General features: G+C 39.3%; 1 long non-coding RNA gene across 1 annotated transcript; it reads right to left on the minus strand.

Annotated features, from left to right (window-relative positions):
* Nucleotides 1–13,315: 13,315 nt before the first annotated feature.
* On the minus strand, nt 13,316–17,947 carry LOC122202586. Its single transcript, XR_006194747.1, has 3 exons — nt 17,788–17,947; nt 13,841–13,950; nt 13,316–13,635 (listed from the first exon to the last, which is right to left on the minus strand). It is a non-coding gene; the product is annotated as an uncharacterized LOC122202586 (long non-coding RNA).
* Nucleotides 17,948–18,463: the final 516 nt, after the last annotated feature.

The raw sequence follows: 18,463 nt of genomic DNA on the forward strand, positions 1-18,463 counted from the left end.
GTGGTGTGGCATGATGAATGGTCTAATGGGTTAGGAGTAGGATGAAATCCTAAGGTAGAACAAGACCCACTGGGAAAGACTGTAGCCTAACATACATTATTTTTAAAAGCTTGTGATGCATTGGGCTAGCATGGGTTGATGGTGGTGAGCAAGTGGTCTAACCTGGCACTTACAGCAAAATATCAGGATCCTAAGAGTATGGGGGTAATAGGTAAAAAGGTATAAAACATGGCTCCACTAAATCTCCTTCTGTCAGGGGCAAATGGACCCAGAATGTCTTCCATGTAGGTTGGAGGGATGAGGAGAACAGTAGACGCCAGGACCAGGAGACTTGTACAAATGTGCACGGCAGGTGTCCAGGCTCAGCCAATACTAGGCACAAATCAGGCTTGGGCACACTAGGAGTGTCTGGTTTGAAGACTGCCTATCTTTTGGGTCCACAGTCAACCCATTCCTGGTCTACCTCCTAGTGGGAAGGAGTCTCTGAACAGACAACCAGCCCTGCCTAGGAATTAACTAGAACCAGTTAGATCTGAAACTCAAAACTGTTCTCCTGGCATTGGAACAGGTTGTGTAGACCATGAGTGCCAGTACATGAACCTCCGTGAGATAGATCCCAGAGCTTCTTTTCTTTTCAGAGCTTTTCCCCAGTTGGGCACTGCCCTGTGTTCCTTTCTTCAAAATGAATTCCATGATCAAGACTCTCTCTCTAGGATTCTGAGAGAGGAGAGAATCAGTCCCTTTTGCTTTGCTAGAGTCATTACCTTAGGAGCCCTCTGTTGATTCCTCACTGTGGCTTGGAATGCATAGAGATATCTTTGTGCAACTGTATATTTTAAATTCTGACACATTTCCCAATAATCCTGTCTTAAATATTTAATTGGGATGGTTAGCAAATTCACTACCTCCCAGCTGTGGACCATTGCCTGTAAAAGACACACACTGGGGCTTTGGGCTTCTATCTCACAAGGTGTCAGAAAAACATAAAGATCAGAGCAAGATAATTAGAAGCAGACCCATTATTCTCACCCTCAAGCAAGTGAGCACTTCTGCCTGAACTCCCAGGCTCTGGTCCTCCATCCTGTATGTGGACACCAGAGAAGATTCCCAAACCTCCCTGAGGAACTTTTGAGACTCCCTTTTATGCAACTATCATAGTCTGAAGCAAAGAATACACTCTAAGACTACTTGGAATGTAAGCCTCTCTACAGTCAGCTAATGGTGATTTCAAATTCAAAGCTACTTTTCTTGTCTCGACTCCTTTCCATTCTCATTATTTTTCCTCTGCTGCTGTGGCCCCCCAAAACTTGTTCATCCTTGAATGTGTCCTTCAGGTTTGCAGCCCTTTCATGGTTCATATTGTTCTCCCTGCTTGGAAGGTTGCACATGTTGCCATTTCCTGAAGTTTCCCTGCCTTCAGAGACCAGCTTTAACAGTAAAATGTTCTTTTATGCTTCCCAGGAGAATATACATTTCATGCTCATAAATCTTTGCAGTAGTCTTTATTATACCCCTTCTCATGGTTTGCTTTTTACTCTAGCGGTAGGAATGGATAGGGAGCTGCTGGAGGGCAGGGACAATACTTAATTTTGTATCCTGCCCTGTGCAAACACGGGGTCAGCCCTGAAAATAATGGTTCAGTTCATGTCTTAGAGTAGTAATGGTAACCAGTTGACAGGCCCTTCTTAAACAGCTTCCTGTACTGAAGTGGAGGGGGTGATGAGAAAGATGATGGACTTTGGATTCGGATGGGCAAAATGCTGGTGCAATCACTTACTGGTTTCATGTTTTACTTACTTTCAGAACCCTCAATTTCTTCCTGTGTAAAGTAGGATTATAGATCTGTGGTGAGAGAGATGCTAGAATCTAGATGTCTGAATACTTGATCACTGTCCTGATGCTGCCCCCATCATGGGGGCAGAATGTATGTATAGGGAAATACCAGAGACAACTGTCTTGATGTCCAGCTGAAGCTCTAATTCCCAATGCCCCATGCTCCTACTTTCATGACCTGATTGTCCCTCATGTGGATAAACCAGAGTAGCTGTTGTCTCAGTCCAAGAGTCGACATTTGAAGGCATACTTCAGAGGCTTGCTGCATAGACAACGCTTTCTCTGAAGATCCTTCCTTGCTCCTCCTTGGCCATACCAAAGCAATGGCTGAAAGTAGTCATGAATCTTATCTTACTCACCAGATGCAGAAGATAAGACCTTCCCCTTACAAAAACAGGAGAATTTTCTGCAGCCTGGTTCTGGTTTGGGTCATTTCGCTTTTCTCACAAAAGTAGCAAAATTGGACCAGCCTGTTTGACTAACTCTTACTCCTGAGCATGCCTTCTACCAATTTCAAATTGGTAGTGAGGTAGTGGGCATGTATGTGTTTGGGGCACATCTCCTCTTTACAAAGCATTTATTTGAACAATAACTTAGATTAGGCAGATGTAGAATGGGAAAAAAAGAATAATCTGATGTTGGTGTCAGGTTTTGCCTCAGACCAGCTGTAATGCACTGGGAAGTTTTCTTAATGCCTTGGAGCTTCAATTGTACATTAGAGGTGATCATATCTACCACCTAGGTCTGTTATGAGCATTAAGTAAGGTAACATGTATTGAGATCAAATCATAGTAATTAGCATGAAATAGGTGTTTGATACACACTGGCACCTTTCTTTTCTCCCTTGAAAGTTAACCCAATAATGCACTTCCCCATTTGGCTATGAGTTCAGTTTCATGTGAAGGAATCCTAGGAACTCAAAACCACAGGCTTAGGCAAATTTTATTATCTCATCACTTTTGTTTTCAATTTTTTTCAATTTTATTTTAAATAAACTCTATGCCACATGTGGGGCTTGAACTCATGACCCTGAGATCAGGAGTTGCATGCTCTACTGACTGAGCCAACCAGGTGCCCCTCATCACTTTCTGTAACCAAAAGGGAAAGGACAATTAAAGGCTAATTCCAAACTTTCTGCAGAAGTGAATTTTTGAATAATCCCACAGTGCTCATGGAGCCTTTCTAGCCTACTTACCTGTCTATTTGACAAGGTCAAGGCTCTCAGATAAATGTGGTAGTACCTGTTCCATGTTCCTCAGATCATAGAGGCTGATCTTTGCCCCATGGAAAGTCATGGACATTGTCTACTTAGCAGGAATGTTTCTGTGATTTTTTTTGGTTAAAATGGAGTCATTGTCATTGTCATGACCTACTGTCCTTGCTACCAGAGGACTCAACACACTGTTGCTTGGGGTCATGGAACAATGATAATGACCTGCTCCCTGTTGCTCTTTTCCAGACTCATCCTAGTCATTGCTCGTGGAGCAAGGCGTGTTCTCTTTCCCTGGTAGATGGGCTTGAAGCAGGGTTCAGGGAACCACTCAGGCCAGGGAGACCACCTCTCCTTACTTCCAGGAGTGCATATTAGGTACCCACAGTTTTTCTCAAAATGCTCTTGGGAAACAGGAATGATGCAATGAAGCAAGAAGATTTTTCACCAGCCCCAGGGAACAAATCTAAAGTTCTTCCTAGCCCATGACCTAAGGGGTTGGACATGATAGGTAAAACGCTTGGACCCTTTTCCTTTTAAAAGAACCAGTGTCATACAGTTATCACAAGCAGAGTTTTGGGGTCAAGCCATCATAGCTATGAGTTGAAGTTTGCACAGATGTGTGGCCATGGCTAAGCTTCCAAACTATTCCGTATTCTACTTGCCTCCTATGTAATGGGCTTAAAAATACTACTAATTCAATTATAAAAATTTATAACTAATTCAGTTATAAAAATTAAGTAAGACAGTGCATGTAAAATGCAAATGGAGGGTTGAATACTACTCAATAAATTCCGCAAACTACTTTGGAGTGAGAACCTCCATGTCACATTGTAAATTCCAGAGTTTAGAAATTACTGAATGAAAGCAACCCAAATGAGTTTGGACTGGGTTGACTTATCAAACAACAACAACAACAACAAGAAACCAAATGAGTAATAGTTTTCCTGGGGCAAATATTAAGCAGGGAGAAAATGGATGAATTTTCTCATTCCATTTAAGCTATAAAAACGCTTTATGTATAGTTCTCAATTTTCTATCTCAAAGGAGATATTGGACCAGTCAGAGCCAGGAGTTGATTGAATTTGCTGATCTGATTCCCAGGCCTGCATTTCCTTATTGGTCCATTTGTATTTGCTGTCGCTATGATCTTCCTCACCACGTTGGAGGATAAACTGGCCAAAACAGGGGACCAGTTTACTTGGCCCCAGACAAAGGCAATGCTTCCCCTCAGTGGAGCCACTTAAGCAGTATACTGGCCTCAACAAATCTATGTACCATGATGGCCCCTTTCCCTTCCCTCTGGCCATGGAATATTTCTGCCACCTTGCATTATGTCCTCTAGGTGCGGAAAACCATTGGTCATTGTCAGTTACATCCTGCCCAGGCATATGTGTGTGTATGCATGTTTGTCTCCACAGACAAAACCGCATGAATACACAAGAAAATGCATAGACAGACATCCACACAAACATACATAGACCAAGTCAGAAACACCCTGATAAACATAACTATACACAGAGAGGCCACATTTAATCAGTATGAAAGACATTCCTTACAAACACACTCACCCATATACCTGCTGTCACACATATGTGCACACAAGCATCAGATCCACATACTTTAATCAAGTGACTGGTCTGTGAGCATATGGAGTTTACAGAGTACAGTTCTTCTTCTTCTAATCACATTCTTTTTATGAAGAGCTTTCTATAGATCCCTAGATCAGCAGGACAATTTCATATCCTATTACAATCTGCCAAGAAGAAATAGATAAATCTATTAGCCTGCTCTTTGCTTGTTTCATCATTGTGACAGTCTCTCATGGGTCTACATCCATCAGGCTCCCACACCACCTGACAGCCAAGTCTCCACCACCAAGCTGCAGGTTAATAGCTCTTTAATCTCTATTTAATTGCTCATTAATAATTCCGATACTGCTTTCTTCTGTTAATTGATTAAAAAATGGTTTCAGTAGAAGTGAATAATGAAATTTGGTAGCAACCAACTATAGAATGAGTTTTCTTGTCATCAAGATAATCAAGAAGAAATAGTGATCCAAACACTCCTTGCTTCATTTGCAGATTTTTTAGAATGTTAGAGCTGGCAGGGCCTTTGGAATTCAACTACATCAGCGTTTCTCAAACTGATTCACAAGTGATTAAACAGTTTTCTAGGGAAAAAACAATATTCTGTGATTAAATAAGTCTGGCAGATACGGCATACAAATCTCTCTCACAATTTGGCATTTTAAATCAATGTTAGCATATTAAAAGCTCTGACATCCCAGCCTGAGAAACCTATTTACATTGTTCAGTTGATCTTCACCTAAACTTATTTGATAGTAAAAATCACATTTCTATTGAATACCATTTCAGTTATCTATTGCTGCATGATGAGTCCCTCCAAAATTTAGTGGCTTAAAACAATTATGGGTTATTTTTTACAATTCTGTGGATTTCCATATTGGCAGGCACAGGGTGGCCCGGCAGTTGGTGCTATCTGGGGTGCCTCACTCTCTTCAATGTGTTTTTTGTCCCCCTAAAGGCTTTCTTACAAGGTGGGCTCAGGCAATGTTTCACTAGAACTAAGGCTTCTAAAGGCCTAGACTTGAAAGACAAACAATATCACATCTGTTGTAGAATATTAAACAAAGAAACTCACAAGGCTGGGCAATATTCAAGCACCATATAAATTAATGCCCACTCTTGATGGGAGTACAGACACTTGCATTGCAAAAGGGCACATGGAATGGGAGAAGCAATTGTTGTGGCCATCTTTGAGTGTAATCTACCACAAGCCACTGAACAGTTTTCGGAAGACTGTGTATGAAATGCTAATAATGTAGAACAAACTCCACATTACCTAGATTAAGACACCAAGGCATATATGTGGAATGAGTTCTCCCAGGGCGCGCATCTGATAATCACAGAAATGAGATTAGAATTTAGACTTCAGACATCAAGTCCTTTGTCTTCACCATGGTGATTCTAAAGATTCTGAGCTGACCATCATGGCTTGAATGATACTCCAATGCTTAACCCCTGGATTTGGAGAGTCCTAGACCCTGATTCTGGTCTTCTAAGCAAGTCCGTCTAAGCTTGTCAGATCATGAATAACTCAGTAAACCAGAGACTCAGCTTCCTGTGCCTTCATTCTGTGAAGGATGGGCTCTGGAAGTAGCCAGAATTAGACATTCTAAATGGCATGAGCTAGATGAGCTATGTCTCAAAACTTCTTCTGACATAAAATAGCCTGTTTTGGGGTTGCTTTCCAAAATTTTTAACCATATTGTCTGGAAATCCATTGAGTCTTGTACCTTTATGACCCAGAGTTAGATCTTCACCTAATCCTGCACGTCTCTTAAACCACAATTCAGCTCAACACTTTGACATCTCATAAATGAATTCATGTAATGCTCTTCTTACTTGGCAACTTATCCCAAACATGTCTTCCATGGTATTACAATGCTTGCAAGAAAATCCTGAAATAGTTCTTCCATGGATTCTTGCTGAACTGGTCAAGATAAGCATGAAAACTACCTGTTTTTAGGTCTGCAAATTCAGCTCAAGGCTTCTTTACTTATTTATCAGTATGGGCCTGCATTTTGCATACTCTGCAAGATTTTATTGAGTGTACTGACAATATATTTGTTACTTGAATATATTCTACCTAAGTTCAGCCTATTTATCTATCATCTATCTATCATCTATCTACATACCTATCTATCATCTATCTATTATCTATCTATCTATCTATCTATCTATCTATCATCTATCTTCCTCTTGTATTCATATGTAACAAGTTAACATTTCCTCTATTTTATTGTTATAATGCCAGTACTGTAACTCTTGGACTTTAACCTATCAGGTGGAAGGGGCCACATCAGAAATGCTTCTTGTAAATGTCCAAAGTCAAAGCTGCTGCCTCAGTGCTGGAAGAATACTTGGTGGTGATGACTTGATCAATATCTTCAGGACACTGGCCCCTAGCAACATTGCTTAAACATTTTGCATTAACTTGGCTTTAAGTGTTCCAGCTTTCTTTGCTCAGTAGAGCTAATCAAAGAGAAACATTCAAATGAAAGCTAAAAAATTGTAGAGAAAAGTTATTCAGTATACTTCACAAACAATACATGAGACTGCAGCTTCATCTTCCTTTTCTAACACATTTATTATGATCAGAACACAACCTTTCTCTGGATGTCATTTTCAGCTGATGTGTCACAGCATGAAAGAGTCTGAAAATTGCATCTCTTCCCATTCTTAGCTTGTTACAGGGCAGGAGGAACAGAAGAGTGAGGGATCTTGTGGCTGTGATTTATACATGAAGAGTAGGGGTGGTTTTAAGTCCCTAGGACAACACTTAACTCTAAGATTACCTGGAAACTAAACAGGAGAAGGAAAAAAAAATGACAGGTTACATTATAAACACAGCCAGTATCAAATAAATTCTGAAAGATTTCTCCGGAAATGCTGCTGAAATTCAACTCAAACCTTTATTTATTTATCTGTTTGATTTTTCACTGAAGCTGAGGCTAGAAGAAGCAGAAAGACAAATAGCCCACATGGTATCTGTATTCGAGAACTACAGAGAACCAGGCAACCTAATGAAGTTCATATGTCCAGGAGAAAATCCCCTTTGAGCCACTTCAGATCTTGGGAGATGCCCATCTTTCTAGGCCTTGACATTAAAGTCCTCTGAGTGTGAAACTCGATCTAGTTGTCAGGAGAGAGCAGCAAATGACATTTTGGAGAGTGGCCTAATCTGACGAACAATTAAATCACATTCCTCTGATATTTGCCTTTCCAAATATTGTCTATGTTCAAGTCAAAATCAACAGTCAAATTGTGAAAATGTATTGGTTTAGAAATGAAATGATCTCTAACATGAATTCATACAATCTCTCTGTTCACTGAATCACTTTTCTAGAATTCCCCTTATGTCACCTGAAACCTCTTTTCCCTCTAAACCACCTAGAGTTCTCCCACTCTACTTCCTACCTGGCTTTCCATTTATTGACTAACCAGAATTATTCATGCATTTGGTGCTATTTTTGCTTCAGGGTTACCCAAGTTAATATGTATGCAATTGTGACTTACTTGTAGTTCTTTGGAGTTTGATAAGTCAGAGGCAAATGCAGAAGCAAAGAGGTGAGGGGACTTCTAAGGAGACAAAAAGTTTACTGCAACTTCAAAGTAAGGAGACTTTCATTTCACTGGGGAATGGAACCGGTTCCTATGAAAATATCAAGTTCGCTGGAATCAGATTCATGAAGGAACTAAGATTAAAACGCCTCAAATTGTACTTTTAAAGAAGTGAAACATCAAGAGGAGAGATGTGTGCATTACTGGTGAAGAAGGGTTGTTCAAAGGTGTGTGTGAGGGAGCAGGTGGGAAGACTATCACAGCCTAGGTTTAAATTCCAATGACAAGATACACTTAGCCAACACATCAGAAGGCAACCCAGGAAGGAGGCTGGACAGTTAGAACTTGGGGTCAATAATCATTGATCCAAATATAAGTGTATAAACCCACACACATATATATGTCTACACACACACACACACACACACACACACACATAATAGAGTAATATTAGTAATACTAGAATTATCTAGAATATCACTAAAAGGAATTGAACAAAATATATACTCAAACACACTAAAGACCAATCAAAATAGAATTCCAAAAATGTTCAAGTTCAGAAGAAAACAGAAATGAAAAGCAGAGAGATAACAAATAAAACAAACAAAAAATTAAAATAAAATAAAAGGGTAGACGTAAGTCCTAAGAAATCAATAATTACATTAACTGCAAATTATGTGAATACCCAATTAAAACATAATTTTGCACAGTGGATTAAAAACATGAATCAACTATATGCTATCTACAAAGAAACTCACTTCAAATACAGCGATATAGGCAGGTTGAAAATCGGAGGATAGAAAAAGATATATCATACAAGCATAAATCAAAAGAAAGCAGGAGTGGCTATACTGTATCAGTAAAGCAGAGTTCAAAGCAAAGAAAATCACTAGAGACAGTGAAAGGCATTATAAAATGATGTACCCTCTTCCTTTCTAACCAGGGCCCAGCAGAGTGGTTCCCACAAAGAAATGTGGTAAGAAGAAGGGCCCTTCTGCCATCAATGAAGTGGTGACCAGAGAATCCACCATCAATATTCCCAAGCACATCCATGAAGTGAGTTTCAAGAAGTGTGCCCCTTAGGCACAAAGAGATCTGGAAACTTGCCATGAAGGAGATGGGAACTCCAGATGTGGGCATTCACACCAGGCTCAACAAAACTATCTGAGCCAGAGAAATAAAGAATATTCCATACCATATCAGTGTGCAGTTGTCCAGAAAACGTAGCAAGTATGAAGATTCATCAAACAAGCTCTATACATTAGTTACCTGTGTACCTGTCACCACTCTCAAAAATCTACAGTTAATGTGGATAAGAACAAATCAGTGTTGCCAGTGGCAGTCTTTTGGCTAAGGCTTTGTCCTTTGTGGGGTTTCATTCCTGACTAGATAATAATTAGCTTATTCTTTGGTCCTCATGTACCAAAGAGTACATGGTCCTTTGGAGATGGTTCTTTGGTCCTTTGGAGATGAACATAAAATGGAGGTTAAAAATGATAATTTCTTTCATAAACACTGTTTCCTTGTCAATATCATGGCCACGAAGAACATCATACTGCCATGATAAGGTCATGGAATCAAGGAGGCTGAGAACCCATGTCATTACTGGGTCTCAGGAAAGACTGGCACACCGGTATATGTTGTTTAGGTCACTGTAAGCCTGGAGAAGTGGAAGGAAGCTGACAGATCTGGGAGGGGGGTAGTTAGTGGGAGGTTTGGAGGGGTGAAGGTTGAGTGTGCAGTGCTGAACCATGGGAAGAAGTTAATAACTGCAAACCATGAGCAAGCAGGAGCTCTGCAAATTCAGGCCACTTCTCAGTAGATTTTTTGAAAAACAAGTGAAATCTTGTCAGGAAAACAAGTGTGTGCATATTGGAAGTACAGAGCAGGGTGGCAGGAATATTGGACAGAACAAGATAATATGTAAGTAATTCTACCTTGGCTTCACTCGCCCTCACAAATCAAAATGGACCCAGCTAGCCAAACCAGCTGGGATGGCTCAGTGAGTGCCTGTTACCAAAAACACTGCTCACATATCCTGCCTTACACGGAGTGTTCCAAAGCAATCTGAATTCTCTCCGTTTTAAATTCTAATTATCCCCTGGAGAGAAATGATGATCAGTTCTCCCCTTTGCAAAAGTGGGATGCTGAGGTGAGACATAGGTAGATAATATTAGTAGAATTTTTTAAAGTTTATTTATTTACTGAGAGAGAAAGGGAGAGAGAGAGAGTGCAGGAGAGGGACAGAGAAAGAGGGAGAGAGAGGATCCCAAGCAGGCTATGTGCTGCTGCCTGAGTTCAGCTCGAACTCACAGACCATGAGATCATGACCTGAGCTGAAATTAAAGGTTAGATGCTTAACCAACCAGGTGCCCCAGTAGAAAATTTTAAGGGGAAAGTTAAAATACCATCACTTCCAACTCTCATTCTTTTTTTTTAAACTGAGTTATAGCTGACATATAACATTGTAATAATTTTAAGTGTGAAACAGTAATTTGGTCTATGTATATATTGCGAAATGATTACTTCAGTAAGTTTAGTTTGCATCCATCACCACACATAGTTACAAACATTTTTTTCTTATGATGAGAACTTTAACGATCTACTCTCTTAGCAACTTTCCAATACACAATAAAGTGTTGTTAACTATAGTCACCACCTTGGACATTACATCACTAGGAATTATTTATCTGATAACGACAAGTTCGTACATTTGACTACCTTCGCCCCATTTTTCCCTTCATTCTTCATTTTATTTCATCCTTCATTTATCCTTCATTCCTAAGAGAGTTATAACATGATCTCAGTAACAGGATGAAGTTCCTGAGCTCACAGAGGGGCTTTGGTGGAAGATGGCTGGGGGAACTGGGCTGGAGAGACTCCACTATTCCTCTCTTAATTTTTAGATCTACTCATTCTGAAAATATTTTTCTATTTACTCTTTATCATGGATATTCTTGTATCCCTAAGAAACGGCTCTGGGAATGCCTCCCTCTCAAAAGGAACCCACAACCAACATTGAGAAATGACCAGAACGGGGCTCAGGGAAAAGGGAACATTAAGCAAGCTCCTTGGACAGTTTTTGGCCAGGCCATGAATTAGAGGGATAATGAAGATCATATAGATCTAGAAGCATGATGGGAGAGCAAACTGGAGACTTGGGAATAGAGCTCTAGTCAATGGCTACAGGGGGCATTACACGGTGGTATGTATTCTTGGTATTTACCAAAGGTAGATTACCTCATATAGCCATTTGAGGATTGAGGAATTAGAGTTCTAGGCATCCCATTTCTACCTTGAGTCTCAACTAATGGGGTCTATGAAGGAATTTGGGGCTACCTGTATGAAGTATACTAGGTAAGCACTGTGGTGATTTTATCCAATGTTCCTTCAACTTTCATATAAATGGAGTCTGAGGTCTCAAAGCAGCAGTATTAACATAGGGAGGCTAATGCAGAGAGGGGGAATGTTACTTCAGTGAAGCGTCAACATATTCAAATATTCTCAGAGACTGTAAATAGAGAGAAACTGACGGGATGGTCAAAGAGACTTCTATTGTTGATAGTGCCTTCTTCTGGAGGCTATTCTTTAGGCACATTTCCTGATGTCTCAATATCAACTGAGCATAACACTTAAAATTACTCCCTAGAGAACTGGGTAATCTCATTACTCTAACTAGTGTCCAGTTGACTTTTGTGTTTGGTTCATGAGTATAGAAGTGTGGAGATGACACTGGTTTGTTGGCTGAATGCTGTGAGGACCTGCCTTTCTCCTAGAGAGGATAGATGTGTGTGTACTTAGGAAAATGTTCTCCTCTTAAGAGTCCATCCTTTCTCTTTCTCTCTCTCTCTCTCTCTCTCTCTCTCTCTCTGTCTGTCTCTCTCCCTCTCTCCCTCTCCCTCTCCTTCTCCTTCTCCCTCTCCACCCCCCCACCATATATGTTTTTCTAAATGTCTCCAATTATAATGCCATTCTCCATGAATTTCTATCAATAAGTTAAGACTTTTTATTATGTAGACTATACTATATAATAGTTACATAGATATATTATGAAATAAATGACTATTATGTAGATTAGAAGATTAGAAACCAGGGACATCACAAAGTTAAGCAATTTTTATTAGGTTGCATGGCTCAATTGCTTTCAAGTGGAAACATGGAGCAGATCCCAGACCTTCTGGCTCCAAAGGATTGTGTCTAAGAGACATGACAATTCTATTTGCACAGTGTCTGGCACATTGTAGGTGTTCACAATATATTGTTGCGGAAATGAATAAATGTCTAGAAGTCTTTGGGTCATGACCTGATTACCTCATTCCTTTTTTCTTTGTTTTGATCTGCTGTGTCAGCCTAGACAGCTACTCAATTTTTCTCATGACAAAGTCTCTCAGTCACCTTTTGCCCCCTTGGGGACTTTCTATAGTTTCTCCATCAAGCTCTTTACTAGCCCTGCCAAGAAGCAAATGTTTTTATTGGAACAGCATGAAATGTGACATTACTCATAGATTCTGTCAGAAAATTAGTGGTAGTGAAAACTAGCTCAACACAGCTGGGTAAGATTACACCTCCTCCCTGGAAGCAGAAAGCTGAGGGACTGTGGGGAGTCATAATGGTCTAATGATGGCTAATGGTGAGGAAATGATGGACCTGAGGCCCATAAATCAATCTGAACACAGGGATGGCTAATGAAACTCTCAGGAGATGCTTGAGCTCATCTGAGCATTGTTCACATGTATTTGTTTCTTATTTTACCATTTTTTTGTTGTGTAAGGGGCCAGAATGAAAATTTATATGTAGAAAGTCTCAGAAAGCTAAGATATTTGCAGGTTGTCAAACAGGTGGGGAAATACGAGGCTTGTCCTCAGGTTCCAGAGTGCCAAGCCCCATGATTCTTTTAGGACCTAGAATTTATTCCTTCTTTTACATATTTGCCCAAATCAGGGAAGTCTCCAGTTCTTAGCCTTGGTCTAATTTTTCTTTGTGTGCAATAAACAGTGAGATGGCCTTATGAGAGAAAGAGATTAGAGTTTATTTCAGAGCTTATACGATTGCTTTTACATTCTTCAATCCAATCAGTATTACTACCATTTCTGATAACCCAACATCAGTTTCAGTTTTCCCAATACTTGCAAGGTTCCTCTGTTTCAAATATTTGTCTTTTAGGAAGAGTCAAAATAGAAAGTTTCACTATAAGCATAGAAAGCTTCAACAGTGGGATTTTTCCAACTCCTTTAATAGTTTTCTCTGGAGCAGAAATGATTGGCAGCAATAATGTGAAATCAAAACTCCAAGATTCACTTGAGGCAGATTCAAGGTGCATCTCCTTCTTTCTGTTCTTTCATAGAAATATTAAACAAGATGTTGGCACACCTTTAAGCGGACATTTATAATGTTAATTTTGCAAGCATGACATGTTATGTTTGTAGAAATAATATCAGACATCTTCTGGAAAAAAAAGAAACATACATATCTTGAGGTGATTTACTTGAGAAGATAGTTAACAGACATAACATGATTTCTATTTTTTCCAAAGCTGAATTTTGTCCTTTTTTATTGGAAAGATATGATGAGAGTCAGAGGTTTTAGAACTGACGGGCATTTGCCCAAGGGATCTCTAGAAGATACCCACATATGGAATTATCACAATTACCTTTTTATGATAGAAGGTGATGGCAATGCACATGTGAGAGACTCCACTAAAGCCTTCCTTGTGATCGCTGCAGTGAAGAAGACTTTTCTGAGGTGTGGCTTTCTGTGTTCCTAGAGGAAAGTGCCAAACAGACAGAGACTGGAGTGAGAAATGGTAACTTCCTAGGATAATTACATGAATATCCCATGTGCTAGAGTAATTTATTGGTTTTCAGGAAGAGGCGTATTTCACATGATTTCTCTGTCCTCAGCACACCAAAAACATTGGGTCTCTGTGATAATTTACTTCATGGGAGTGTGGAAATAAGTTGTGGCCATGGATGTTAAGCCTAGAGGGAGAACAGGGTTGTGACCAAGAGAAAGGGGCCATGGCTTACCCTAGAAACTAAAGCAGAGAAGAAGAGCAAAACTATCAGAAAGGAAAATAAGGCAGCAGTTTCTACAAAATCCCACTCTCCCAGCAATATTAATTAGGGGGACTGTCCCTGCTGTTTCTAGTGATACTTGCTCCAGATATGGCCTTTTCATTTTTGCCAGCCCTGACTTCTGTACTTCAACTCAGAATCATTCTTTTCTGTCAACTGATTTTGTCTTGACCTCTTTTCATGCCCAATCACTTAGCCTAAACTCTACCAGGAATACCCTAGCAGTCTGAGTGACCATGCCTTTTCCTTTAAGCTAGATAAAGCAATGGCTTCTTATAGTCCCAAACTTTTCTCTGTTTTCTGTCATTATTTACAAATGCACCCTGTTATTACCAGAGATAAAAGTAGAAGAAAATTCAAAGAGAATGTAGCTGAGATTTTCACTTTTGGGCTCTAACTTTTGGCTGCACATTTTTCCAGGAAGAGAGCCTCTAATCATGCTATTCTGAAAACATGCTGCAAAGGGTTTTACTCAGACCTGGGCAGAGGACTTCCAAGGGAAAATGATTTCCAGGGTGGTGAGGGCTAAAATTAGTGATTTCCTGTCTCCTTCTCCAATCAGTGTCTACTTGAAATGTTCAATGGATATTTGGCCTCCTTGCTTGTCATTCACTCATTGTGGAGGGGTGGGGTGGGTCGGAGTTAGGAAAAATGTTGTGATCTGCACCATGACACAAAGGAAGGTGCTGGTTACTTAAGATATTTGAATATAACTTATGTGTAGAATGATTGGCCTACTATCTTGAGACTGAAAATGGGGAGGGGATCTCAGCGGAGCTTCCTGGATCTAATGATGCATCTACCCTCACAGAGGGGTGGGGTTTTACTAGAAGAGACTGTTGCCCAAGGCTTTCTCTGAAATTTGGATGAAATAAAAAAGTGAGAGCTGAATAAGCAAATTTTCCAAATAAAAAGGTCTTACGTTAGGTGAACAAGAGTTTCTGTTTATTTACCAATTGTTCAAATGACCAGATAGAAGGTGTCAAGAATAATAAACGTTCCCTCTTCTTTCCATTGATAAACAAACACTTCCTTTGTTTTATTTACTTAGAAATAAATAACTACCTAATATTTGTATAAAATTGAAGTTGTCATGTTCTAACAAATGCCAGGATCATAAGCCAAGTATAGCAGAACCTTTTATCCTGCTCTAGAGTCCTACTCCTGGGTGACCTGGGCCATGTTCTGAGAAATGTCTGGCAAACTTAACTAATCACTGGAGGTCATAAATAAAGACATTGCCACTTGCTAAGACACGTAGCTCCTTCCTGGAGTAGCTGGAAATTGGTGATAACAAACCACAATAACTCTGAGCTTAAAAATGGATTTGAATTTTGTTATTATACATTTTGCAATTTTGGCAGTTTTGAAGGTAAAAATGTGTCAAAGGGTAATATATCTCAAGGACAGTCAGTGTTAAATCAATATTAATTAAATACGCTTATTCTTATTTAACAAAGCACTGAAGTGTGGAGGAAGAGATCTGCTGTGACTATTTTCTTTAATTTTCCCTTGCCATCTGTCAGGTAAGGTAAGACCTCCAAATCCCATACATCAGCATTTTTAAAATATAGCCAATTTTCAGCTCAAGTTGCTTACCTAATGATGTATTTACTATGTCTCACTTATGATTTACCAGAAATAAAGCTGTATTATGAAGCAGAAAGGAAATAAGAGGAGTATCTATAAAGACAGTAGAAGTTTTGAAGTGAGAAAAAAATTGGAGTTATTTCCTTTAATCAATTTAGAAATCCCAAAGGTTGTGACAGCACATAGGATTGAAATAACAAGTACTATCTTTGCTGTGAAACATATAGAAGGATCATTCATGGGCTGACTGCATGATGGAAATTCAGTCAAATAGTCTTTGTTTATCCATTTCATGTGTGTAAGGACTGAGGTCCCTACTCCTAAATTAGCAACATAAAAGCTCATAAGGGAAAAAAAATGTTTCTGTGAACGGTAAAAGACCATTCTGTCAACTAGTTGTATCCTTTCAAGGGTGTGGATATCTTAATGGAGTGGTCACTAAGATCTGAACTTTATTTTCTGATAAAGATGTTACTAAAAGCTGGTAATGTAGGGTGGAGGCAGAGGAGGGGGGAGTGGTGAGGACAAATCCAAAGAGCCATAAGAACAAAGTTCATTATAAACATATGTTTACCAACCACAGAACTTCAGAAGATCATTCTGGTCTCTTTATAGATAAAAGCTTATCTCAGATGGTGTTAGAACCACCCCCGTGGTACTATCCAGGGTGCTGAATTAGCTAGTGTCAAACTTTTGTCTCGATTGAGAAGTCAGCCCCTTACATCTCTATCTCCTTTGACCTTGTGCTCATGGCATCAAATGCATGCTAATTTTGAACTCCATTATGTAACTTCAGAAAATTAGGCATGCTTAGACTAATACAGTAGGTATCTTAACATCCTGACTCCTATCACCATAGCAAAGAATGATAAGATACAATCCTTGTTGTCAAAGACATTATCTGGCAGGAAGTGTCAGGCAGTTAAATAAATGGAAGCAATTTGGTGGGGGCATGCATAGAATATTTTGTGACCTCAGAGGTAACATTTTTCTGGTGTGGAAAGGAAAAAACACAAGTAAACATTCCTTACACATGCAGAGTTTAAGTCGCTTCTGAGTTAGACTTGGAATTGAATGAGGACAGGAATGAAGTTGTCTCTGTCAAAGCGTTAGTTTCCCCACCTAAAAAAGTGTTTCTATAGGACTATCAGCTTGGTACATAGACTCCACCTATGACTTCCTCAGAGTAGATTGTTTAGGAACAAAAGAAATAGTACATTTCTCTGAGAAAGACCCATGTCTGTACTTTATACCACTACCACCCCATCCTTACCCTATGCAGAGTTTCTAGCACATATTTTAAACCCTTTATATTCTAATGAATAAATTCAATTTTAGTAGCAATTTTCTCTTCTTTCTACTTTAAATAACCCACTTTAGTAATCAATGATAGTTGCCTATTTTGGAGGGTCACAACAGTCCATACCGGAAGTGGTCGCTTCATTAGGTGGGCCTAAAATTTACAAATTTTACTGAATACGATGTAAGTGATAAGGGAACATGATAATTTCTAGTATATGCATGTACACCTATAATACTTGTTTTGAGGGTGGTATAGTTGCATAGAAGTTTTGCTTCAGGACAGATAAGTGAACCACAATGATAAAATTATGTGGGATTTCTCACCCCAAATTTAAACCCTCTCTCTCCCCTTTTTCAAGATAAGCCAGGAAAGCAGCTTTAAAATGCTGATAGAAACTAACTACGTTCTTATGTCACCCTTAATACTAAACATATTACAGGTAGAAAAACATAAAAGAGCCGAAAAATTGATGATTTTCTGAATATTTGAATACCTCATTTGTATTGTCATTACTGCCAATAAGAAACAATTCCAGATTTAGTAAGAATCTAGAGAAATGCATTTACTTGTGCTAAGGAATGGTATGATCATGAGAAACAACAGTTAGTGGTCAGTAGTCAAATTAAGCACCTCTTACTAGATAGTATCCATATCTGTTGTTGTCATCAAGGGAAGTGGAAATTCTGAATAATTATAGATGTTCAAACCATCATTGGAATTCCTTTCATTATATTATCTTGTCCTGTGAATTTAACTGTGTGTGTGTCCCCAAAATTCGTATGTTGAAGACTTAACCCCCACACAGTGACTCTATTTGGAGATAGGGATTTAGGACATAATTACAGTTAAATGAGGTCATAGTGTAGGATTCTAATCCAATAGCATTGGCAGACTTATAAGAAGAGCAAGAGAGAAATATCTCTCTCTCGCTGTCTCTCTCTCTGCACATACCAAGAAAAGGCCATGTGAGCCCACAGCAAGAAGGTAACTAACTATAAGCCAAGAGGAGAACCCTCACCAGAACCTGACCATGCTGGCACCATGATCTTGGGCTTCCAGTCTCCAGAATTGTTGGGAAAATAATTTCTATTGTTTTAGCTACTTAATCTATAGTATTTTGTTATTCAGCCTGAGCTGACCAATACACTTTATCTTAGGAAACACAAATCTCTTCCAAAGAAACACACTCATACCTGGATTTTGATTATTTGAGTGACTGCTAATACAATTTATGGTGTAAATTAGTCTTCATAAGGCAATGCACCCCTGTAACCCTACAGTAGCCCTGGAAAAATTTTACTCATCC

Source organism: Panthera leo, chromosome D2 (genome assembly GCF_018350215.1).
Source record: "Panthera leo isolate Ple1 chromosome D2, P.leo_Ple1_pat1.1, whole genome shotgun sequence".
NCBI classification, from domain to species: Eukaryota; Metazoa; Chordata; class Mammalia; order Carnivora; family Felidae; genus Panthera; species Panthera leo.